The 16,043-nt window shown below is 37.9% G+C and overlaps 1 protein-coding gene across 10 annotated transcripts in view; it reads right to left on the bottom strand.

Annotated features, from left to right (window-relative positions):
* LOC105676868 (nucleolysin TIAR) overlaps positions 1-16,043 on the bottom strand; it is a 395,737-nt gene that overhangs the window by 268,346 nt on the left and 111,348 nt on the right. For 2 of the 10 annotated variants that reach the window (XM_067353321.1, XM_067353320.1), the window contains one exon: positions 15,837-15,895. The exons of the other annotated variants lie outside the window; for them this stretch is intronic. The gene's annotated coding sequence lies outside the window, so the exon portion shown is untranslated. The remainder of the gene's footprint in view (positions 1-15,836; positions 15,896-16,043) is intronic. 10 annotated transcript variants of the gene reach the window in all.

Below are 16,043 nucleotides of genomic sequence, written 5' to 3'. Positions count from 1 at the left end.
TAGCTGGCTCACATGTAGTCACAAATATTGCATGAAACCAAAATATAAAGCTCAACCACGAAAGTTTTTTCTCCATTCTGTTTAATCCTAACGATTCACTTCCTCTGATTCTACAATAATCATAATAATGAAATGCAATAACTTGCTATAAACACACGCGCAGAAAGTATATATAAACGCAAATTACACATATGTTTAATGAGTGATCTGTTTAATTAATTGTTTAATTGATTGTCCTGATTAGTGAAATATGGATGGATCGTGACACGTGTGACTCACAGGTCGGAATCGGAAGGACGCTGTGACGATTTGTTTATCTCTGATATCGGGTCTACGACCAGAAAAGTCTATTTACTCCGGTATCAGTAACCGTTCGGTGGTCCCCTTTTTAGTCTGAGATAGTAATCTCACTTACCAGGGAAGCAACCGCGTGCGATTTTCAAGGAGATGGAACACGAGGTCTTATTACAAAGAAAATACTGTACTTATTTATAAGTAAAAAGAAAATATTTAATTCCAGATTAACTAAACTAAAAATATATAATTTTCTCTTTTACAATAATTGAAGCTGGATAATAAATACAAATAAAAATGTTTTAGTTATTGGTATGAAAATTACACAGTTTATGATTAATTTTCTCTTTTACAATATTTAAAACTGGATAAAAATACAAAAGTAAACGGTTATTGATAAAGTCGTAATCTACGAATATCTATGTGTGTGTGTGTGTGTGTTTGTATGCATATTAGAAGAAGTAATGAGAAACTGGATGGATAGGAAAGGAATTGGTAGTGCCTATTTACGAACAGAGACCGGCGGAATTGAATATAAAAAGAAAATTTACTTTTTGGTGTGATAGTCGGGTGCAGGTGCGAAAATCTCGGGGGAAGGTTTTTTATGAGCAATATGTGTAGCGTGGTACAGGAGGGAGAGACACAACACTGTTCACTCGCGATAACACTGAAGCGAATTTCTTGGAACTCGCGAGTCGACGGAAAGGACTTATCACAAAAGTTTCGTGATAGAGATTGGAATCCAATAGCGGTGAGCGACAAAACGGAAGAATTAGAGTCGCGAGTAAAGAGTAAGATTGTAAGTTTTGGAAAAACTATAGGCTGAAAACTGTGGCTTGAAACTGTATGCGCGAATCTCAAAATTATATGCAAGTCTAAAATCTATATCCGAGTCTGAAAACGATATATCTACGTCTGAAAACTATATACTGTGTCGCGACTAGAATTCGGCCTCTGGTTCTCTGGGTGGGGATTTTTGAAAGTTTTCTAAGATTTGTAAACTCAACGCAAAGAACGAATGGGAATTTTGAATCGTCGAGGAAATTCTAACGTGGGCGAGGATTGTAAAACATGTTAGCAAATTGAAAGGATGGAATCGGTGAAGATGCTTTGCGTCGTGGGAAATCAAAGAATCTAACGAATGACAATCGATAGATTCTTCGGTGGTGGAGAAAAGTAATAAAGCCTGTTGATAAATGAAAAATCGAAGTTGAGGATTGAAGTTGTTCTAGCGTGGGAGGGAATGCAGTAAGGATCCAACGAATAGGAATTCAGATAGTTAGGATGTTCGGTGATGGTGGTTGAATGTTGTAAAAATTTTTCAACGGATCGGAAACTAAGTTTCCGATTGTTTGTCCGAAACGCGAAAGTCGGCAAAAATTCAAAGAGAAATTTTATTGGGGTAATAGCGCGGTACGCGATTATGCGTCGAACTTTTAGCTTATCGCAATTTCCCCGAAGTATTTAATATTTGCAGAAAGGAAAAATTCCTTTTTTTTATTGTTTTATTTATTTCCGCTCTTTGAAGTTTTTACTCTGAGCAGATTTTGTTTCTTTCGCACAAATGCGTCAGAGTCTAATTTGAGGAAGTACGAGCGCGTTCGGTATTTCTTATCGGAAAATTTTTTTCGGTTTCAAAGGTTTTATTGTTATCTTAATCCCAGAGTCTAATTTTCGATACTCTTTTTGATTTTTGCCGTCTATTTGTGGGATAATCGCGCAAAGGAAAGATCGAGCAGGACGTGAAACGTAACATAATGTTGGATTATGTTTCGTCATCTACCATTTAGTAGCGTTTAAAAATGCATTATGCAAATGCAAAATGGTTAAAATTATATTTTATCTTGATTAATACATAAGTATATTTTTATGATTGCGGGAGATAATTTTGAATCATAAATATTTCCGTGTGAAAATCAAGTTAATTTTGTGAACAACTGTCCAAATTGATTGAGTATGAAAAAAAAACCATGAAGAAAATGAAGAAAAATGTGCTTCAAGACAAGAATCATGTATGAATGTAACCAACAGATGGATGGAGAATCGTATCACGTTTAGCCTATTGCCAATAATTTCACTGAGCTTTCACCGATAAATGAGCAATAATGGTAGCGGATTGGGATAATGGTTCCGTTTAACGCCCTCCGTGCGTTCGTCCAACATCGCTGCTTCGACTATAATGGGAGCCAGCTAGTAAGTGTATCGGTGGCGCGGATGTATCACACGAAAGCGATGGTATTACGCGCCATACATATGAGATAAATCGTGCAAACTGAAAGCCACCGCCTAACGGCTTCTCTACGCGCAACGTTAAATAATAAATACATTATATTTCACGAGCGTGCAGAGTTTACCTGCTAGCTATGTAAATGTGCGTTTGCAAATAATAGTGTGTAAATAAATAATAAGGGAATACTATATTTAATCATGTAATAAATTTTGCATGACCATTAAATACAAACATGTAATAATTTATTATTTAAATCTCTCGTGGGGAGAGAAAAAAAAATACGCGAAATGCATAGAAAATTTGGCGTCTTTCATTTATAATATTGTATATCTCATACATTATAATGAAAAGAATTTAGTGCGATAATAGTAGGTATATTTGAAAAAAACAAAAGAGAGCGACACTTTCTACTATATTTTATTCCAATTTAAAGAGCATTATATAGTGCCCGGTCTATTAACATGCGTTTTCTGAACAAATATGAAAATGTCCTTTACAGTGAAGTCTCACCACAAATGCAATCTCCTCCATTTGCACCCCCACCTCTATTCTTGCATCTACGTGCTCCGGTTTAACACCACGCTATAAAGTTTTTGTCACTGTCTGCAAAATGGCAGTGAGAAACGAGCAGACCTGTCGTGCCCGCGGCTAAAATGGTAGATTAAACGTTCCGCTGTCAGCTATTCAGATCGATTCGTTGCACTTTTGCTTCGCCTTTTACCGAGATTAGATTTATCGAAGAATAATAACTAATTACAGACAGCAAGAATTCACTATGTGACATTCAATGCTGTTGTTATTCGCTATTTTTATATTTTGAGTTATATTGTTATTATCGATGTGTTAAAGTTTTGAAATTTTTGAAAAACGAGCCGCAAGAGATTGACGCTCTTTAAAAACAGGCGGAATCATGAGATGCGAGACACATGTGGATTTCTATTTTTCACACACCATTATATGTCAAATTGGCGTATTTTTCCCAATTTTTGCCGCGCAAACCGTACGACACAATAAACTGCAGAATTTATTTGACGGAACATTTCGCACGCCGTATGTTTTTATGCGCCGAAACATCCTCGTATTAAAATATCAAGGAAAAAGTGCGTCCGCCGCACGCTTAACATTATTACCGGGGCTAAGCCTCCGTTCGAACGCTCCCGCTCTAATAGAGCATCTACGTACACTGTTTTAGTACCGCGCTATAAACTTTTTGCCGCTGTCTGCAAAACGGCAATGAGAAACGAGCAGAGCTGTCACACTACGCTAGAATGGTAGATTAAACGCCTAGCCAACGTGATCGATTAGGTTCTCTTTTGCTTCTTGCATCAGCTCACTGTTCCATGAGTCAATTAAAATCTCAAGGATAATAGGAAAAAAGTTGTGCACGCGCCGCATACACGAAAGTACGGATAACCGTGAGCGCTACATCAAGTACGGTGAGCTGATAAAGGTCAAAATAAAATTGGTGTTTCGATTATCATTGACGAAAGTTGGATGCTTGCGATAAGCAGAAGAAAATAATTGTGTAATTTGTATTCCTAAAGATGTAAAAATATATTGGTTTTATCTAATATAATGTCTATATAGATGTTATCTTAAGTATTGTAAATTTCACGCAAAATGCAATTTTTCATCGAAAGGCACATCGTTTTCTGGCCAACGATAGCTAACAACTTTAGCAAAGCATCGATGAGTCGCTGCGCCGATAATAATTATAGTGAACGTGTCGAGAAGTATCGGCAAAACTGTAATTGGACAAAAAGAAGATGTGCAAGTGACACAGAAAATCGAAACCTACGAGACAAGCTGCACAGCAAATCGAAACGTGCGTTTGAACTAGAAAAGCATGTACATAAGTACGTGCAAGATGTTTCATACGAGTTTTTGTAGCAAAAAAGTTTTTATATTATAACTTACTTTCAAACAAATTATTGTTAATTTTTCGAGCATTTGTAGCAATAATTAGTATAATTCCAAAGTAAAAGTTGCTTCAAAAAATTCTTCTAAAGTATTTTTTTTCAATCATTTATAACAATCTCGTCCATTGTGTTATTTATTGTAAATTATTATATAAATTGAAGATTAAAAAAATTCCACACTGCATATTACTGCGTATTTTTACGCAGCAAATTTTACTTTAACTAAAACTTTCATACATTTATGCGTCAAGTAAAATTTGATTTTGAAGTTAAAATTAAAACATTCACTGTTTCAAAAAAAAAAAAAAAAAAAAGTTATTTGTTGAGAAAAAAGTCTCTTTAGAATTTGCAATAGGACAAAACGTCGCTTTTGCAATTCACAGAACACCACGTACGTTATACGGTATGTATCGAAGGCATCCTTTTGAGAGTGCAGTTACGCTTTGTCGACCAGTCAAGCCTTCCCTGTAGCTCGCCGATCGTACGATCATGTAACCTTTCAACTGCATTCTGTCGCGCGCTGATGTTTCTTCTCCTATTTTTCAACTCCCCCATTTAAAATCCCCACTCGCACCCGTGATATTCCGAATCCGCGTACGTGATTAGATTACGCCACAAAATCGATAGCTCGACCGGCGTTATAACCATTGTCAGGTTAAAAACAATTCATACGTAAAATCTGCCGAGAAATCCGACGCCGGGTATCACATTTCGAGCCGCATCGATGCGTCCTTCTACTCTTTAACGTAGCCGATTCCATTTTCACAGCGGATCTGTTTTTACCTCTGTGAAAATGCGATACGGAAAACATTCGTCAGATATCTCCAATTTGAGCGTTGTTATCCGATTTTAATTATGATCAGAAAATAGTACCGCGTCATCACGGAAAAAGGGAATGTAGAAAAACTCTTGTAAACAAGAAAATTGATACTGCAATTATTGTTTGAGGTTTGCAAATTTTTTAAAAATATCAACTTAAATATTCAAACAATTTCTAAACTTATTTTTAAAATAAGATGCAGTTTATTTTATTCATTATAATCTAACTGCGTTCAGTAACATTATTTAAACCGTGATAATGTTTTTAACATGCCGATATTAAATCACCAGAAAAACACGTATAAAAGTAATATATTTTATTTGAAAAGAGGAAAAAAAAGACAGAAACAGAACGAGAGAGATAGAATCAAGTTTTCAGAGTTATTTCAATGAAATTAAGTAATATTTTCATTGTGAATAACGTTTTGTGCATAATATGGAGGAAAAATTCACGACTGGATTATACTCCATCATATGTTTATTTTACGATAAAATAGCGCTCTTCGTTAAAGACACGACGTATCAATTTTTAGTACAATTACCTTTTATACATTATTCGCATTCATTAAGTAGGTAAGTGCGGTACGTCATTCTACGTACTTCAGAATAGAGAGTGTACGAGAAGGAGAAAGAGGAGAGTCGCTCAACAATGAACTCGCGGTAGGATTTCCAGATCTGAATTTGGAATTCCCAGCGTTCCGAAGTATCCCGCTTTCGTTCTAGCGTGAAATAAGTCTGGGACCTCGGAGCCCTCTCCAAAGCTGACTATTTGCACTTAGCAACTAGTGGTATGGCACCTGGGTGCTCTCAACTAAAATACTACTTTCCGTCGACTGCCTTTTCCATGCTAGTGTAATGCATACATTTGAAGGTTGACTCTTTTCTACGTGGAAACAACCGTTTAATGGTTTAACGTATTATATCAAGGGCCACGTCGTTCCCATTAACGGCATTTATTTTTAGAAATGTTTATATGCGCATAAATTTCAAGCGACTTTAAATAATAAATGTGCTACACGGATACGTATTACGAGCAGCATACTTTTTATTTAATTCGTACATGTCAATTTATCTATCAAGTTCTACTTCTTGAACTTGTTACTTGTTACTTGAACGAAAAACTTTTATCAATATTAAAGTTTCACTTCTTCAAATAAATTTCATGACATTTACTAAATTAAAATTCTTGTAGCTTCACAAAACTGTAAGTTAGTTGATACTTGAAACTTTTGTAGCATCAAATTACTTCAATATCTGACATTTCAAGTCCGTATAATTGCATCGGAACAAATAATCTTTTAACATGCCGAAAATTCAACACATTTCAAAAATTTCTTAAAATATGTACAAGAAAATAAATGAGAGAACTCCACCGCACCGTTATACGTAACAAAACATCCTTATAATTGATGATAAAAGATATACATTGACGTATATATATTGTAAGTTTCCCCCTATTTGTCTCCAAACACGTTACCCTACTAAATCATAGGCGGACGGCGTTCCACGTTCTTAGTTTCACGTGTCAGGACTACATCACGCTGTGGCAAAAACACGCGTCACCGCCGAAACGTATATCCACTTCGTCGGAGCACCGACCCGAGCAATTCATTCAATTTTCAAGAACGTCTACGATACACACACACACACACAAACACACACCCACACACATACAAACAAACACACACACGCACACACTTCTTTGTAGCGTTTCGTCGCCAGTTGCACCGGCGTTTTTGCATACGACTGAAACAAAGAGACCGCGCGATGAATTTTGAGCGATGACGCGCCAGGAAGAAGACGCAAATTCGCGACGGGATGCGGACAGAATCGCAAATAGCGCGGACGTTTCTGTTTACAAGATGAGCGTCGCTGGTTGTAAATCATAGAGTGCGATGGGTAGCACGGGCGCGTGCGAAGGGCAAGCGTGGGTGGGACGGGGCGCAAGAAGTGGAATGTTCGCAAGATGGGCGAGAGGGCAGAGGGTAGCGCGAGCAAGTCTGCTGGGAAATAAGGAGGCAAAGTTAAGCTGCTACCCCCTTCTGCATCTCACCGTGCCTTGCCCTCGACAAATAGCTACGTAACCCTACCGTATTCCAGCGCTATCGCGCCGGCGTTACATCCGCGCCGACGTTACATCCGTAACGTGACGAAGCCACCTTCTCTCTCGTGCGACATAACCACCATCGTTTATCCATTTCCTTTATAGGACGAACTTGTTACAGTTTCGCCGACCGTTCTTCGAAGACAAGATCTCGTGTTCCATTGATCAAACGGCAGGCACGGACGCGAATGATAAATTACTGTAACGACCCGCTATATGGTGACTCGAGAGTGATGAAAAAGCGACCGAAAATGAATGCCGTCGGAATACTCGTGTCCCGGAAATATATGGCGCGGTCTTATCGTCATCGCTCAGTGGAATGTAGTTCCACAATAGTGGTTGATTTAATTAGCGCACCGTTGAAAAGTAAAGATCCCGTCTGTTCGCGTAAACTGAAGGATTTTTTCCCAGCGTGTTTTATATTTGTGCTAAAATTACAAATAAATATAAATAATTCAACATTTAATTTTACAAAAGTTTGTTATTAGAGACTGCCGAGCAATTAAAAGAAGCAAAATATTTAAGTAATTTTAATATCGTTTTATTTAACTGCGTTCTATGTAATAAAAATAGTAATGAAGGATTGCACGTTATATAAAAGTTTAGATAACCTTAAAAGACAATTTTAATACTTCGTACAATTTTAACATTACTTTATGCTATAATAATTTTCACGCAAATTTAGACTCGTTTCGTGATGTTCATTCGTTGGATGTGCTTACATTCTAAATTTATCTGACTCATATCTGCTGCCCAGAGAAAACAGTTCTTCCTCTCGCAGTAACCATTAAAGTAGCATACGTGCTCTCTTTTCCCTGGCGACAATTTCCGAAAATTTCGCCATTTACGTGACTCAAATGGCTAATATAAGCGTGGAAAATAGAAAAAAGATTGTGTTATATTGCCAAATTGAACAAACATGAACAACAGCTTATAATGTGCTTGTTTCTTCAATGTATAAAATATGATAATTTTGTGAATTAAATATTTTGCTGTGCAAATCTTTATTTAATCGCACAAGAAAAAATTAATACTGTTTAATTATATTAAATAAAAAAGAAATTGTTTAGATTTTTATTGTGTGAAAATTTCTTAAATATAATACACGATAAAATACGGTCATATTTAGTAAACAAATTTAGATTTTTTGAAAATAAAAGATCATTATTATTACGTATTTTCTACGTTTTATCGTTAGATTTAAGCTTTATTTAAAGATGAGAACTATTATCCTCTTTCTTTCTCCGCGTCACTTCACTCACGGCAATTATACTTACGAAAGTATCGCTCCCGAATTCGGCATGCAGCGCGACTTGCATTCACGAAATCACATCTCTCAAGTATGTACGGCGCATCGAAACGTTCGGCAATTTTCGACGCCTTAGCAAGTGAATATTTGCATGTTAATACGATTACGGAACTCGCGTCGAGCGAAGAGAATGCGGCGGAAGGAGCTTGGAACCATTGATGGAGGATGGAAGACACACTCACGCGATGTGATGGAAAGAGACTCGCGGGTCTGAGCGAGAGAGTAAGAGTGTCATCACGGTAGGGAGATGAAATGAGAAAAGGAGAAGGAATGGGAAGCGAAAAGGAAGGAGAACCGAGGGGTTCGAGGGAAATGAATCACATCATTATGAATAATAATATGCCCTGCCCGTGGTGTTCTCTCTGTCTGGTTATTAATAGTAATGACATAGCGGGGAATTTTGCGGGAGTAGTGGGGGCTGTGTGTCGCGTGAAGCACGCACTACTACCCTGCGTGACTCCCCGCAGACCAACCCAAACACCCACCGCTTTCCTAAGTATACATGCATGTACGGTCAACGGTACACATATCCATGTCGGCACGTCCCTTGCCTCTGTCGCTCTATCACTACTATCACGTACATATGTTGTGTGTAACGCAAATGGAAAAAAAAGGGAAAGAAAGAAAACGTGTAAAATATTTTGCGATTCTGTATTGCAACAGCTACCACCCGAATGGTTTGTCCATTGATTCTGATTGCTATACAGCTGCACGTTGAGTGCATTGTGAAGCCTATGGTACAACGTAAACACACATAACTCCGCGGTTCATTTCTGTCAATGGTGCGCGTGCATTCGCGACCCTTTGTGAGAAATAACGTGTAACGACGTTCGGATGTTTAGTTTTTCCTGGTTTGTTTTCTGCAACAACAATAGAGATTTCTATAATATTGCGTGGATATCCTAAAATCGAATTGTATATATCATATCATTAAGTTCATTAAGAAAAAAAACGATCACAGATTTTCGTAATTATTTCTATAAATAAAATTTGAATTTTTTATTTTATAGTACAATGCTTGTTGTTAATTTAAAATATAATAATAAATTGGTACAAATAACTCTTAGCGCATTGATTGTGTTTAATGTTAAAACTTTTCTTTGATTTTATTACATGGAATCTCAAGTGGGAAGCGGTAACGCGGTGTGACACCAACGTGAAGCAGTTGGGATGCAATAAATTTAGGGTGTCTCATTACCAAAGGGTTGTAATCCGATCCGCATTCAAAATGAATTCAGATCTGATTACGGTGATGTTTCATCCTTAAAATTTTTTTCTCCCTCGTCCATCATTCAGGTGAGTGTCGTTTTTACATCGTTTATACAATCATTTTTACATAAATAATATCGCAATATAAATTTATTATTAATAAACTTATTATTCGATAATAATGTACTATTATAGCTCAATACACCATCGCTGTATCTGATTATTAAATTGCTTTTAATTTTGAGATATTAGAATTATAACAATTGACGAAAACATGTTTCGAACGAAGGCTTATATTTGTCTGTTCAAATAAAAGCAGAAAAGTTTTCATTCTCGCATTCCCGTGACAAACGGCACTAGATCTACCAGGTATGCATTAAATCTAGTCCTAAGAGTAATGATAGCGTGTACCGTGTAAAAATTCCAAAAGTGACTGCAAGCGGTAGACAATCGTACTGACAAAGTGGCTCAGCGGGGAGGAGAAGGCGGGTCATTCGCGGACAGAAGCCACGCGGGGAGGAATGAAAGCAGGAATCGGGCACGCTCGCCGCATTACTTTGTACAAATAACGCACGCCGCTGTAATTTGCGAAATTCCCGTTATTTTACATTTTAAACTAGAAAATAAAACGGCCAGGCTGGCGGCTGCTTATCCGCCCGGCGGGATCTCGATGCTATCGCCCCCAGTCACGCTTACCCTGCTGCAAGCAAGCCGAGCACGAGTGCTCTGAAAATTACTGTAGTCCCGTACGTGGCGTGAGTATTATTTTTTCCAACCCCCTGCGTCCTGACCCACCGTCGTCTATCCGTATATCCGACGTTTTCCTTCCACCCCTTTTTCCACGTTCGATCCCACATGTTTCTCAGGAAGCGAAGATTGCACATAGATATGAAACTATTGCGCGGCATGCGCGCGCAAACTTTCCGGGCTATCACTCCGCCGAGAATTTCCACCTTACCAACGTGGGGGTGTATTCCATCCCGGAGTTTTCCCCGAAAAAGCAAATGCTGGCGTCATCCGGCGAGCAGAGCTCGAACTACGAATGTAGTATCAGCGTTAGAGGGGCAGTAGGGGGTTGCACAATGCCGCTCGTAGAGAGGGATGATGGTCGGAGTGGGAGCACGCTGTACAAGCCCATGTTACACTCGTCGAAATTTGTTTCCTAATGCTATTTTATTTTTTTCAAGTACAAAAGCATTCATTGAGCTTGCAGAGCTTTTAACAACGTTAAAAATCGACCAACAATCCTTCAAAAATAATTATTATTAATATCACATTACACTGCATATTAATTTCATAAAAATAAAAAAGGAAAATATATTGAAAAAATTGCAAAAGCGAAACGCGAACAAAAATAATATAAAAATGTATGCGGAAACTCTTTTGGTGATAAATATTATAAAAGAAAATATTACCATTTGTTTCATATAATACAAAATTTATTTAAAATTTTATAAATAGGAATTATTTTTATGTTGAATTATCAAGTGAGGAAAAAATTGTGCGTTAGAAATTGTATGATTATATCTAAAATTATCACAAATTATGCATGACACGGCATTTTTGAATAATAAAAAAATTTGCCTCGTGAAAAATGGACTACCGACTGCATACCCCACCACGAAGGAGTAAGCACACAGTGGGGATGAATCGATACAGCCGCGATACAACAGCTGAAGCTTCGAAACTCGAAATAGGAATGCGCACGCACCCCCTTCTATCGCGACTCTATTGAGCCTCAGAACAGTATAACGTGAGGAAATCATTCGTGGCGGACAGGTGATTCTTCCAGCTCTTTCCACGTACGCGCACACCGGATGTATATACTTTTAAGCGCGACGAAGCTGCTTCGTTCATCGAACAACGTAAGTTCTTCATCTCGATTCCGTCTCGCGATAGCCGGCAGTTTTACACAGCAGAAAAATTCATTTACAGACATTATCAGCGTAGTATTTTCCATTCATTAAGTTTACGTAGAATACGCACCATTTGCATAATTATTTTTAGTGTGGAAAAACCCGATAGATTTTGTGAATGTTTCGATGAGAAAATATGATGATAAAAATAAATCAGAGATATACCAAAATAAACTGTTACATTAATTATAAATATAAACATTTTTATGTAGAAAGAAAATAAAACACAACATATTTTAAACTAAACTAGCAACACGGCTTTTCAAGGCACCGATTTCGAAGGCAATGTTATTGGAGTTTTTAAAATTGATTATTAATCTGAAAAATTCACAGCTAAGCATAGACATTTAAAATTGAATAAGAATAATATCAATGTTCATACGAAATAATATATTACGACACGGCTGGCGACTGGTTTATCTTCGCAATATTTCGTCATTTGTTCGATCACCATCCATCACATCGTGACATTGACAGATTCTAAGTTTGATAGAAAGGACGCGGAGCCATCGTAAATTTTGGTATATCCGGAGTTTTATCGAAGATAAAATTGGTATTCTCTAAACTACATTCTTCACTTCTTCGGAAAGCACCTGTTTTTCTATTTCTCAAATACTCATTTTAGCCATAATAATGTAGAAATCGTAATTAGCAATATAAATGTGTTATCAGTATTAATATGAAAACTGAAAACATCGTATAATCAAGTACAATTAAATTCATAATATAATTGCGGTCATGAATTGATATATTGTTCTTTGCATTTTGCAATGGATCGCAATCATAGATATATGTTCTTTTGCACGTTCACATATCGTACGTTGTTTTACAATTTAATTTGTTTTATGCAATTATTCCAGTGTGTGCGCTAAATCTAATGTTTAAGAATAAAATATTTAAGTATATAAAATTATTTTAACATTTAAAATACATATAATTTCATGTTTTGATGAAAACTTATTTAAGAAAAAAGATATCTTATTTACATAACGTCATTTAATTCGAAAAATATGTTATATAGAATAATAAATGTATAACAAAGTAACGCGTGTTGTAGAAAAATTTGTAATAGTTGATAGTACTTGGATTAAATATTGTTGTACTATAATTCGTGTGAAAGTACGATAATCACAGCAATCAATGAACTGGCGAGAACTACGAGCATTTACGCGTATAGTAATAATTGAATTCTCGTGCATATAATCGACATCTAAAGCTGCAGCTCGTGTTAACGATGCAAGTTCAAGACATTGTCAATGGCGATCGAGATTTAAGGACCTGAGCCCTTCACCGGCGTGTGACGAGCAAGGGATTATTCAGTATTGGACAGGACGAGTGTATCGCGTCACGGATCGATCGATCGTTCGGTCGGTAGGTCGATTGAGCTTCGACGATGTAGATTCGTGACAGTACAGAGGGGGATTGACGCCGTACCTATGGGGACAACGATGCACGTCGTATAACGCGCCGGCTATGTATGTAGAAGGGGTGAGAGACAGATTAATGTGACCCCGTCACCGTTCGAACAAAGCTTCGCACAATGGCCGCGCACCGGGGACACTGGACTGGTGGACTGCGCGGAACGGGGGTCGATGATGGTGTGTGGGGGTTGGAGGCAGAGAAGGAAGGGGCTTGACTGCACTGGATATATTACCCGCCACTCGTGGCTATCACCAATGAGATTCAATGCGCGATCACGTACTTCTACCGCGATACTCGGAAAAGTGTTGTCTGCCGGATTCCGGCTGCTTTTCTTTCTATGCCTGTGCCGCTTTCTGCGCACAGAGAGAGAGAGAGAGAGAGAGAGAGACGCCTGTCGCGGTATCTCGGGATTTTCAAGTTTCCATTTTCAAGTATCCCACCTCTCGTTCATCATTCATCAAGTTCCATGCGGCATGATATGGTTCCCTTGTACTTGTCGAAAATACGAGATCGCGTGGGTAAGTTAATATGCGAGTGTCTGCTCGAATGCCGCGCTATCCGCAAGTTTGACAACACGCGTGACTGATTGACCAATGTAAAATGTTATTTAATCGTTAAAACTGTCTAATATTGAATAATCATCTTCCGAGTTTTTGATTTCGAAGCAAGTTTTTATCTGTAATACGTGGGATAGAACGGAATGACCACACCTCCCGAGGGTGGATTCTAGTGCGCGCGCAGAGTAGTTTTATAAGAAAGATTCGACGACTCAAAAATTAACAAAAAAAAATTTTTATTTCGCAAAACTGTAATTAAGATAAACTTAAACACATAATTATTTTCTTATTTCAACGAAAATCGGATCTAAAAATAAAAATACCGCTTCTAAATCTAACTTGTTATATTTTTCTTAATATCTTTATAAGAAATATAAAAAAAAAAAAATTTTACGATCTTCTGTAATCTAAAACACTTTGATGAGATGTATAAAATTTTCTTTCCGCCAAAACTTCCCTGTTAATTTTTATCGAAGAGCTATTCAGTTATTCAACGAGAGAAAAATGCACAAGAAATATGAAACGTCTACAAAGAAAGACGAGAATTCAGATTTGCGTTTTATCGGAACAATAATGGTCACCGTTCACTCTCTTTCTGTCTCCCTTTTTCGATGAAATAAATTAAGTTTCCATGAAATACTAACGCACAAAAAATCCAGTCGCTACTAAAATCCGATTATGTAACCGATTTTAACCTGGATTCGCCCAAAATGACATGCAGCGGATGACGAGTTGAACGAACTCACTATGTAGTACTACACGTAGATTATTAAATTTTATTTTTCGAAAAAATGAAATGGATTATTGATAGCATGCAATTATATGTGTGTAACATTTTTGCCAGTGTCCTTGTTAATCCTATGCGTTACATATGTCAAAATAATATACAAGTGCGTAATCGAGGCATTTTACTCTAAAATTAATCGATTGTTGCAAAATATTCAAACTGATGTGTATAAATGTAGAGAAAAAAAAGCCTCATTATTTCTTTCGCGAAATTTCCTTGAAAACAGATGTTCTTAAAGATTTTACGCAATTTGCTGAGATAAATCAATCAGTTCTCGCATACCTACGTTGATCAAGTTGCAATCTACAAATATGCTTTCACTCATTCAACGAGGTATGCGAGATCCATTAGCCGCTCTACTTGGAGATGCATTCCTCGGTACTCTACGGCATAGCAAGCAAGACAGGTAGGTCAATGATGTGCTCGATGAACAAGGAACCGGAACGCCGTTGATAATGCGCCATTTTAATGACAAAACGAGGCCTTACGGCTACGAGGCTAAAATCAATGCCGCGCTCGCCGGTAATCGTTTTTATGAGTACATGAGGTACCGCTTGCATGTGCCCGGTATTTTCGTGGGAGCTCCATTAAATCACTGTAAAATCTGTTCCACCGTGAGTGCCACGGCTGCCACGCCACTGGAGAATAAAGAGGGGCTTATTATAAGCGACGGTAATTCTCGAATAAATAACCGCGGGCTTGTGCGAAGATCGAGAAGAGGGCTGCTAGTACGCGCGGTGAAGAAGACGGGGGATGAGAAAGGAGAGGTAGTATAGTGGAAGAAAGCAACGGAGAAAAGGGAGGTGGGGCAATGCCGTGGCGGTGAAGGAGGAAAAGGAGGTGGGGACGTAGGTGGCTGATTTATTTCGGCGCCGCAAAGATCTGGATCCGCGTACGTGCTCCGTGCCTCAAATTACCAACTTATAAACTCTGGCGTTCTCTCTCTATCTTCCTTCATCCAGCATTTTCCTATCCCCTTCTTCCCTCTTTCTTTCTCTTTCTTCTGTGCCGCTCCTCTTTCTCCTCGTCCTCGCTCTCTCCGCCTATCTCTCTTTTACCACGTTATAACCATCCTGTTCGCCCATTTACCCGCGCTTTCTCCCTCTCTTTCTCTCTCTCTTTCAGTTTGTAGAACCCTCCATACATCACCCTATTCATCGACCAAGAAAGTAGGAAAGTAATGCGCGCCTTCGTCGCCTCGCCGATGAATCGGGCAGAGCAAAGCATGCCTTGGGATAATCTGAGATATTTATAGATTAATGCGGCCTACCTTTCGGATCGTAACCAGTGGTAGTCATTTCGCACCTCTCGTTAGATATACATCCTTACCTGGAAGTAAATAATTCTTGGTTAGAATAATAATGCTCATAAATAAATGTTAATAATTTATAAAATGCACCAGAGTGTACAGAGTCTTTGTACATGCACAATTTAATTAAATATCGCGGAATGTCAAGCGTATCTATTTCTGTGCAAA

Source organism: Linepithema humile, chromosome 4, assembly GCF_040581485.1.
Source record: "Linepithema humile isolate Giens D197 chromosome 4, Lhum_UNIL_v1.0, whole genome shotgun sequence".
Lineage (NCBI taxonomy): Eukaryota > Metazoa > Arthropoda > Insecta > Hymenoptera > Formicidae > Linepithema > Linepithema humile.
This window is presented reverse-complemented; position numbering and strand designations above follow the sequence as displayed.